Below are 11,711 nucleotides of genomic sequence, written 5' to 3' on the forward strand. Positions count from 1 at the left end.
CTTTTTCTTACCTCTGTGGGGTTTTTTTTTATAATTGCTCCCTCCCTTGACCTTTAAAATTTCAGCCATGACATACATTAGATACAACCAAATGTAGTTTATCAACTTGGGATTATACATGTTATATGCATCCACCACACTTTGAACCAACTCAGCAACAATTTCTGGGAATGCTTGGTGTTATATAGATTGAATGGCAGCAAAAAATCCTAAGTCTAGCATGTTGAGATCTGGTGACTGAGCAAGCTGTTAGATTAAGTGTATGTGAAACCCATCCTGTTTTGATTCTTCTAACCATTTTGGATCAGTTGGTGCTATGTGTGGTCGTGCATTATCCTGTTGTATCTATATTGTTTTGCTTCCAAAAGCTGGCTACTTAGCCCTTAGTGCTGGCAACAATGTGTTGATTAACATGTCCTTGATGGTTTCCTTGGTGATACTTTGCTTTCAGTTCTAAAGTACCCATTTCTCTGTTGTTGCTTCTTCTTTGGGCTGCCACTTCATCAATAAATGTGTATATTCCTATTTTACCATCATAAATACACAGTCCATTGTCATAAAAAATTAGTCTTGAAATAACCCCCATAAACATGATCTTTGTTGTGAAGTGTTTTGACTAACATGCTTTGTATGGATCTTCCTCTTCTAACAACAAGTAGAACCTCTGTGTTATCCTACTCATGAAAAATCATTTTTCATCTATGTGTATCATATTGTAAGGCATGCTAAATTTTGGTTTTTCTGTTAATGTCTTGGGATTATGTGTGAGAGAACAAACTAATTGAGTCTTGCTGTTTTGTGTTTATCAGTTAGTTTGGGTTTGATTGAGTTTGTATGGCATCTCAAAATTCCCCTCTTTATCAACCTATAAATTTTTGATGGGCTAACTCCCAAAACTGTAGCAAAGGACCTTATTGTGGTCCTTTGCTTCAATAGAATTTGTCTGAGCTCTTCATCTCCCTTGATGATAAACTTCCTCCCACACTTGCCAGTCTTTTTGCTTGCTACATTAACCTCAGCCCCACTTAGTTTATGTTGCTTCTATTTTCCATAATTTGAACACTGTTATTCTACTAATTGCATACTTAAACACTCGATCTTTACACAACCTCTTGGTAAAGAAAGGTTAGGGCCTGCTTGTGTGAATAAGTCAATAATGACCTCTTTCCTAATATTGTTTGGTACATTAAGTTTTTTTACCTAAGTTGCAATTAGTTTCATTAACAGTGTTTCCATCTTCCATTTCAGTTTCTATGTCATCAGATTCAGAATAATACCATACCTCAGCATCATCCTCAGGATCACCATCTTCATGCATGTAGGACTCCAAAAACAAAATCTCATCAACATCAATGTCACCTTCCAGATTCTGTTCATGTTGGTCTTCAAGTTGTTGCAGCTCATCTTCAGAAATGTCAAAATACTCTCCTACTCCATTAGATAAAACTAACTGTTCTAATATCATCCATGGCAGTATATTTAATTACAGTGATGTGTGTGCTTGTGTATGATTTTATGCAAAAGACCTCTGTGTTGCGTGTGCAAGTGAGTGTGTTCTCTTTTGAGAAAATAAAAATTCAAGTGTAAGTATGTACAGGTGTGGACATATTGTGAAATGGAAAATTTTTTAGCCTCAAAACTTGGTTATATAGAGCTGTATATTTGAATTGGTGGGAAATGACTCACAAGTCTCCTTTAAATGAAAAAGTGAAAAATTTTCAAAAAGTTTGCTAGAATACAAAATTTGGTGGAAAAGTTGAAGTTCCCTCCTTTTTTGGAGGGCAAACAAACCGTGTACTTTATATAATCACACCCCACGTGCATTTGCTTAAAACCTCTAATTGCAACATTAGAAGGTGGTCCCAACTTTCTCTCTCTACCCACCTTGGTCTATGTGCCCTTTCTCTCTGTTTCACTTGTTGTGAAACGGAGGAAATATATGTTTTCCACTGCAAAATTCTGAATAAACTGATACGTTATTACACGGTGGTAATACTTTGGTAATTCTCTATGTTTAATATTGAAAAGGTATTTTTGAAAAGAGATAATTATCGGGATGTTACAATATATAAGTCTTACCTGAGCAAATACTCATCAACAAATTTATGCCTCTTGTTGCTTTCTTCTATTTATTCTCATTAGAACACTTGAAGCTCTAAACCATGGAAAAAACTAAGTAATTAGATTATATAAATAACTATAAATATGTTGAAAGCCCAATTTTGAAAAAGTGAATTGATGGAATTTGGAAGGGTGTAGTATACTATTCTAGAAGACTTTTGAACACTTTGAATAAGCGTATGAATTATATGCCACTTCCTTTGTGTGGAATAGTAGCATGCTATATGCCATTTGTAGTTTGCTTAAATTTGAGATATCTCATGTACTTTTGATTGTTTTAATTGGTTCTCTCATTTCAACTAATTAAAACCCTAATACTCTAATAGCTTCATTGTTGCTCCCAAAATTCATTAGTGGCCCTAGGAGTATATGGGGTACAGATGTACCTCCAAAATTTTATTTTATTAGGAAATTAAGTCAGTTCAAGCGGAAACACCAACACATTGGCTGGTAAGGCATGAATAGCATACTAAGAAAATACCCTAGCATAATACTGGGGGTAAGGATCGAACCCCTGACCATAGGGGCCAAGGGGAAGCGCTCTATCCACTTGAGCTAACTCCTATCCTTAGATGTACTTCCATTTTGATTGTATATAATCTAATTTTTGTATTTATCTCTATTATCTTTAATATATAAGTGAGGGGGAAGATCGTGTCCTCAGGGCCGTGGCAACGATTTTCGGGACCCTGTGCAATTTTTTAAAATTGGGCCCTTTCTTTTGACTCTCTATATATATATGGAGTACATACAATACTCAGTATAGATGATGGCTAAAACTAATTTTTCTCCTAGTATATTTTTTTTTGAAGGAACAAAATAATCTAGATCAAGAAACAAGAAACAATATAATTAACTAATATTAAAAAAGAAAGAAAAGTGGAAAGAAAAGAAATAAGAATAGAATAGTAATTATTATGGGAAACTGTAGTAATTATTATGGGGAAACATAGTAATTACATGTCTAGTGTGTGCTTTTTCAAAAAATTGTTATTGTGAAGAATTGAACCCCTGACTAGAGGGTTTTATTTAAAAGCACTCACCACTAAGCCAAAGCAATTTTGCTTGTCATTGTTTGATGCGTAGTTATAATATACTATACCAGATTTTGGGGCCCCTAACTGGCAGAGGCCCTGCGCGGTCGCCCCGGTCGCGCCGCCCCTCCGCCGGCCCTGCGTGTCCTCTTATAATATGTCGGATATACTCTTAATGAATTTATATTGTCATACATATTATTTTATTTTTCCTACTTGCCATAAATATTGAACAATAATAATGGAATTAGATTTGAAATATCAATTAAATATTAAATTAAGGAGAATGATTTCCTCTTCTTACATATGTGTGAAAAACTCTGATAAAAAATTAAATATGACAGTATAACTTGATTGAGACGATTAGAAGAAAAAAATAAATACATAAATTTCATATTAGTAATTGTACATATAATATTTTAAAACTTGCATGTTGATTGTTATTTAGTAATTTTTATTATATATATCAAACTCTTCCACTTTATTCATATTCAATGATTGAACCAGTGAACCTGATACACAAATTTTCTACTTTATTTCAGCAAGCTTTCTTCTGTTTTATATTTCTTTCTCTCGATACTATATTTAAATAATGATGAACAAATAACTAAGAAAACCAAAGAAATACTCCCTCCGTTTCCTAAAGATCTTCCCACTTACTGTTCCTACAGATACCAAGGAAAATCAAGTTGTATGGGGCATGGTGTGAGTAAAGTAGGAGAGAGAAAGGGGTTAAGATAAATAAACAAATAAAAAGGGGTTGAAGTGAGAGAGAAAGGGAGTAAAATTGAATTAATAATGTAATGGTGGACCATATGATAGTGACATGAGAGGGTAAATAGGGAAATTTGTTTTTCCAAATAAGGAATAAAGCAAAAGAGGGAAGATCTTTTGGAAACACCCTTAAACGGAAAGAGGGAAGATCTTTAGGAAACGGAGGGAGTATTATTTAAGAAAAACATATTAGAATATTAGAAACAATTATAAATGTCTGTTCGAATCAAAAAAAATTTAACACTGATGAATAACTAACTGAGAAAAAGAACCTTAATAAGACATCCATGCATAAGATGCAAAAAATGCTAGTTAACTAGATTGAAGCACTTGTCTTGATGGTTAGTGGGGCTGAACATGATGCCTTTATTCTTGTAAAAGCCCTATTTTTAAAATTATTTATTAAATGCTAATTATATTTATTAAGTTAATTATGTTCCTAATATTGTTATTTTATTAGGCTGAAAATGAATATTTTTATTTATTGTATTTGTAAAAATATTTGTTTATTTAATTTTATAGAGTTATTATTGATATATTTTGAATTTTAAGTTTAAGTTGAGTGGTATTTGGCCAAATATGAAAATTAGAGTCGGTTTCTTTTCTTTTCCTTGACCGTGAAATTTGGAATCATAACCCCAAACTTATCCCCTCTCGTATCTTCTATTCTCCCAACCCCAAAAACGAAAACCCCAACCCGATGTAACCGAACTATTGTCCCTCTCTATCTCACCTTCGCTTGCCTCCTCCGTCGTTTGTGAGTCACCGCAGTTGCGTTGAACCACCGCAGCCCTATCGATGCTGCTGCTCCTCCTTTCGCTCTCCTCATGGTTCGCGTCTCCCCTATATCTTTCAGTTGTGCTGCCGCAGACCCGATGATCATCGCCTGTGCCACCATCCTGTCTCGCCGAAGCTTTCTCCTCTCCTCCGTCGCGCGGTCGCCTCCTTGGCATTGTCTCGTTGCTGTATCGCTGTTGTTGGAGGTTCAGTAGCTGCTGCCATGTTCTTTCTCCTCCGAAAATTCTGTTAATATATCATTTTATTATTATCATAAGTATTACTATTATTATCATTTTATTTATATAACCAACTTTTACACAACTTTTATTAATAATAATAATAATTATTATTATCATTAGTATAATAACAACAACAATAACTATAATCATAATAATAATAATTACTACTAAAAATACTTATATAACCCAAGTCATTAATTTATAAGAGCACTTATAAAATGTTTCACACTTTACCTTAAAAAAAATGTTTATAGTTCTACTATTATCATCATTTTATTTCTATAATAACTTTTACACAATTTTTATTAATAATAATAATAATAATTATTATCATTATTATAATAACAACAATAATAATTATTATTACTTAAAATAATTACATAACCCAAGTCATTAATTTATAAGAGCACTTATAAAATGTTTCACACTTTTCGTTAAAAAAAAAGTTTCACACTTGAGAAGTCGACATACTTAACTCTTTTTTCATATAAAATAAAATAAGATATACAAACAACTATGACTTGTGCAAGAAAGAAATGGATAGCGTGCAACTTCAAATAGCTAGAGAGATTTGGAATTCGGTAGGAAGAGGTATACCAGATCTAAATTTATAATTTGTATCTCGCACTTAGCTTATTTTGAAATGTAATCCGAACTTAGTAGTTTCGTTGTCATGAATTTGAGCTATCATAATTTATATTTGTTAAAATATGCCTTAAATCATTATGCATCGAAGGTGTTCGAAGAAATGCGTCAAAAAGGGGGTTTCGGGATACCGCCCGATCGCGTCGGGCGTGGCCTCCCGATCGGGCCAGCAACGACGCTGAGGAAAGGAGTAAAAGGTGTTCGCCCGATGGCATCGGGCTGGTTCGCCCGATCGGGCGAGTCACCGAACAACGACTCGGGCGACTTCACCCGACCGGGCGCGAAACGAAATATGAAGAAGTAAAATACCGCCCGATCGGGCGGCTGCCCGGTAAACGCGTTTTCGCGTTTTTCTGACGGGATATAAATACACTATTTATATTCTAGGGTTTTAGACTACGAATTACTTCTTATTCTCTCTGTAATCTGGTTTTCCTCACATAATAAAATATTCTCTCTCTTTCTGCCGTGGATGTAGCCAAATTGGTGAACCACGTAAATCTGTTGTCTGATTTTATCGCTTTTTGCATTCATAATTTGTTTCTCTCTCACGTCCGTTATAACAAATTGGTATCAAGAGCTTTGGTGATCGATCTGTGTGAGAAAGATGTCTGGGGTGAATGTCAAAATTGATAAATTTACTGGAAGGAATAGTTTTAGTCTGTGGCAGATCAAGATGCGGGCTTTACTGAAGCAACAGGGGTTGTGGGCACCGTTGGCAAAGAAAGCAACAGATTCAGTCACCGCTGAGATGGCCGTTCTGGAGGAGAAGGCTCATTCAACGATTATGTTGTGTCTGGCAGATGACATAATCACTGAAGTCGCGAAGGAGGAAACCGCATCTGGTCTGTGGTTGAAATTAGAGAGTTTGTACATGACAAAATCTCTAACCAACAAGTTGCTTTTGAAGCAACGTCTGTTCAGTCTGCGAATGCAGGAAGGTATGCCTCTTAGAGATCATCTTGATCAATTAAATACAATTTTATTAGAATTGCGTAATATTGATGTGAAGGTGGAGGATGAGGATGCCGCTTTAATTCTGCTTGTTTCTTTACCTATATCATATGAAAACTTTATGCAATCTTTCATTATTGGTAAAGATTCTGTGTCCCTAGAAGAAGTTAGATCATCTTTGCATACTAGGGAATTGCGCCATAAGGCATCTGGTAGTAGTACAAAAAATCAGTCTTCTGGGTTAGTGGCCAGTAGTAGTGGTGGTAAAGGACATGGTAAAAAGAATTTAAAGAAATCTGGAAATTCTAAAGGGGGTCCTAAACCTAATGATATTTGTAACTACTGTAAGGGAAAGGGGAATTGGAAGAAGGAATGTCCTAAAAAGAAGCATTAGGAGAACAAATCTGGATCTGGTTCTGCTGCTGTTGCAGCAGAAAATTCGAATTCTGAGGATGACCTTACTCTAGTGGCAAATGAGAAAACATATAGTGATGTGTGGGTTCTTGATTCTGGAGCGTCATATCATATGAGTCCTCATAGGAGTGGTTTACTACTTATGAGCAGGTAGATGGGGGAACTATTTCGATGGCTAACAGTGCAGTCTGTAAGATAGTTGGAATACGCTCTATCAAGATCCGAACTCATGATGATATTTTCTATACTTTGAAAAATGTTAGGCATGTTCCACAGATGACTAACAATCTGATTTCACTTAGTCTACTAGACAGTAAGGGTTTCAGTTTTAGAGGGAGTGGTGGAATTGTGTATGTCTGCAAGGGTTCAAAGGAGGTTTTGAAGGGGGTCAAGCGTGGTACTTTGTATGTTCTGCAGGGTTCTACTATCTCAGGTTCAGCTTCTATTGCATCATCTGAGGTTCAGAAGGGGGATATGACCAAGCTATGGCACATGAGACTTGGTCATATTAGTGAGAGAGGAATGCAAATCCTCTCCAAGGCAGATCTTCTGTGTGGCCATAAGGTCACAAACCTGGAGTTTTGTGAGCATTGTGTTCTTGGAAAATTACATCGTAACAAGTTTCCAAAGGGCATTCATAGAACAAAAGGTACTCTGGATTATATCCACTCTGATTGTTGGGGTCCTTCACGCGTGGAGTCTTTGGCAGGTCACAGGTATTTTGTTTCTTTCATAGGTGATTATTCAATAATGACTTGGTTGATTATCATGAAGTCAAAAGGTGAAGCTTTCAAGAATTTTAAGCAGTGGAAGGCATTAGTGGAAAATCAAACTGGGAAGAAGATCAAAAGGCTACGAACTGATAATGGTCTGGAGTTTTGTTTGTCTGAGTTCAATGAGTTCTGTAAGAATGAAGGGATTGCTAGGCATCACACTGTCAGAGATACACCACAGCAGAATGGTGTAGCAGAAAGGATGAATCAGACACTTCTGGAGAGAGCTCGGTGCATGCTCTCTAATGCTGGTATGACTAGAAGATTCTGGGGAGAAGCTGTCAATACAGCATGTTATTTGATAAATCGTGGACCTCATTCTGGGATCAATCTTAAAACACCATATGAGATGTGGTCAGGTAAGCCTGCAGATTACTCAGATTTACGAGTTTTTGGTTGTAATGTCTACTATCATGTGAATGAAGGAAAACTAGAACCAAGGGCTAAAAGGGAGTGTTTGTGGGTTATGGGGATGGAGTTAAGGGTTATAAAATCTGGTCTCCGTCTGAAAAAAGGGTTATACTTAGTAGAAATGTAGTCTTTGATGAAAATTCTATGTTTAATCCTACTGTGGTGTCCATTGAAGTATCAGATAGTAGTAGTGTTGATAAACAGGTGGAGCAGCAAGTCACTCATGATGAGAGTGATGATCAACACATTGGTGCTGAAGAACCATCATCTTCGACGCCTAGTGAGGAGGTGCCTAGCCTGGCACGGGAACGTCCTATAAGACAAATTTTGGTAAACCTCCAACTAGATATGGGTTTGAAGATATGGTAGCTTATGCACTGCAGGTTGCTGAAGAGGTGGATGTCTATGAGCCATCAACCTATAGGGAGGCAGTTACATGTACGGAGTCTACCCATTGGCTTGCTGCAATGGGGGAAGAGATGGAGTCACTTCATAAGAACGAGACTTGGGAGCTTGTGTCTAAGCCTTCAGGGATAAAAATTGTTACTTGTAAATAGGTTTTCAAGATTAAGGAGGGGATGACATCTGAAGAAGGGGTCAAGTATAAGGCTCGACTGGTTGCAAGAGGGTTCACACAAAGGGAGGGTGTAGACTATAATAAGATTTTTTCGCCTGTAGTCAGACATACTTCCATCAGGGTGCTACTAGCGATAGTTGCACATCAGGATTTTGAGCTTGAGCAGCTAGATGTAAAAACATCTTTCTTACATGGAGAGTTGGAGGAGGAGATATATATGGCTCAACCAGATGGGTTTCAGGTTCCAGGAAAAGAAAACAGTGTTTGCAAGTTGAAGAAGTCCTTATATGGGCTAAAGCAGTCTCCAAGGCAATGGTACAAGAAGTTTGATAGCTATATGATGAAGCTAGGCTACACAGGAGCTCATATGATTGTTGTGTGTATCATAACAAGCTGACAGATGGGTCTTTTATCTACTTAGTGCTATATGTGGATGATATGTTGATAGCTGCCAGGAACAAGTCAGATGTTCAGAAATTGAAGGAACTTCTCAGTGCTGAATTTGAAATGAAGGATTTGGGTGCAGCAAGAAGATTTTGGGGATGGAAATTTATAGGGATAGGACTCAGAAGAAACTTTTCTTGTCACAGAAGGGTTATATTGAGAAGATATTGTCAAGGTTTGGCATGTCAACAGCAAAACCTATAGATACTCCAAGTGCTTCGAATAGTCATTTGTCTGTGGCTTTTGCACCTAAGTCGCTGAGGAGAAGGAGTACATGAGTCGGGTTCCGTATGCTAGTGCAGTAGGGAGTCTGATGTATGCTATGGTTTGCACTAGGCCGGATCTTGCACATGCAGTCAGTGTGGTTAGTAGGTTCATGGGTGATCCTGGTAAGGAGCATTGGCAGGCAGTCAAGAGGATTTTTCGGTATCTTAGAGGTACGTCAGATATTGGTCTCATTTATGGAGGTGATATGGCTTGCTTAGTTGCAGGATATTCTGATTCTGATTATGCTGGAGATGTAGATGGTAGAAGGTCTATGACTGGATATATGTTTACTCTTGGTGGTTCTGTGGTGAGTTGGAAAGCAACTTTACAGCCTACTGTAACTTTGTCTACTACTGAGGCAGAGTATATGGCCTTGACAGAAGCAACTAAGGAGGGAATCTGGTTAAAGGGGTTAATCAGTGATTTGAGTCTACATCATGATCAAGCAACTGTGTTCGGTGACAGCTTAAGTGCAATATGCATGTCTGGCAAAGGATCAAGTCCATCATGAGAGGACTAAGCACATTGATGTCAGATATCATTTTCTGAGGAGTGAGACAAGGATTAAGGTGAAGAAGGTAGGAACTGCTGATAATCCTGCTGATATGTTCACCAAGCCGGTTCCGCAGAGTAAGTTCCAACATTGTTTGGACTTACTTAATATTCGTGATTGTTAGTTGCCCTCTTGGGGCAATTCTGGAGTCCTTAGGGACTAATCTGGTCTGGTTGTCTTTTGAGACAAATCTGGTGTTTGGGGGGATTTTGGACGTTGTGAGCAATGCATCTGGTTTTCTGGTTATTGTGAGAGGATTCAAGTCAAGGTGGAGATTTGTTAAAATATGCCTTGAACCATTGTGCATCGAAGGTGTTCGAAGAAATGCGTCAAAAAGGGGGTTTCGGGATACCGCCCGATCAGGTCGGGCGTGGCCGCCTGATCGGGCCCGCAACGACGTTGAGGAAAGGAGTAAAAGGTGTTCGCCCGATCGGGCGAGTCACCGAACAATGATTCGGGCGACCTCTCCCGACCGGGCGCGAAACGAAATCTGGAGAAGTAAAATACCGCCCGATCGGGCGGGTTCGCCCGACCCGATCGGACGGGTTCGCCCGACCCGATCGGACGGCTGCCCGGGAAACGCGTTTTCGCGTTTTTCTGACGGGATATAAATACACTATTTATATTCTTGGGTTTTAGACTACAAATTACTTCTTATTCTCTCTGTAATCTGGTTTTTCCTCACATAATAAAATATTCTCTCTCTCTCTGCCGTGGACGTAGCCAAATTGGTGAACCACGTAAATCTGTTGTCTGATTTTATTGCTTTTTGCATTCATAATTTGTTTCTCTCACGTCCGTTATAACAATATATTTATTATTTTTGCGCCAATCTTATGTTCTTAACATGTGCGTGGTTTTTAATTTTCTATTATTTAATAACAACAAAATAATCTAAAATAATGATAACAATGACATTTATTGATCACAACGAGATTAATAATTATTACCAATATTAATAATTAATAAGTACAACAACAACAATAATAATTCTTTTGTACAAATGTACTAGTAAATAATTGAATTAATAGTAATAATGAGTTTTTAAATATAAGCATGCTTTGATCTTATCTGAACTTATTTTTTCTGATCTGATTTGATATGATATGATATGATCTGATTAGATCTGAAATAAGCAAAAATAAGGTGAACTGAACATAGCCTAAGAAAGTGAGTTCTTCATTGAAGATTATGTAAGAATGGTTAGTAATAATTAGCTTTATGCTTATTGTTGAGGTCAATTATGGAGATTAATTATGAAGTTCAACTTAGAGTTAGTGATCTTGGAGATCTATTAGCATAGAATTGGATTTGCATAATTCAGGTAACTTTTATTCAGTAAAAACATTTACTTATACCCATGTATGTGTGGATTTCTTTATTCTGTCTTTGATATATAAGTTCATACTCTGGCCATTGTTATAAATGTGATGTTATGAGTTGATTCTGGAAATATTATTCGATGAATATGAATGCGAAATTGTTTTGCTGGCTTAGTTTATGAACTGAAAATAGAAAGTAGGCACGGTATGGGTGGAGGATGGTTACTGTTTTGACTTGATATGGTCGGCTAAGCTCTATAATGAACCTTGGGGGTCGTATTGTTGGGCTCCATAACAAACCCTGGAGACAACGTTTGTCCAAATCCTGTACTTGCCACTGATTTATTTAAGAGAATAAGCTATGCCAACGTTGTAATGGAAAGAAAATGATGTGAAATAAAAA

The sequence above is a fragment of the Beta vulgaris genome, chromosome 4 (genome assembly GCF_026745355.1).
Source record: "Beta vulgaris subsp. vulgaris cultivar EL10 chromosome 4, EL10.2, whole genome shotgun sequence".
Classification (NCBI taxonomy): domain Eukaryota; kingdom Viridiplantae; phylum Streptophyta; class Magnoliopsida; order Caryophyllales; family Amaranthaceae; genus Beta; species Beta vulgaris.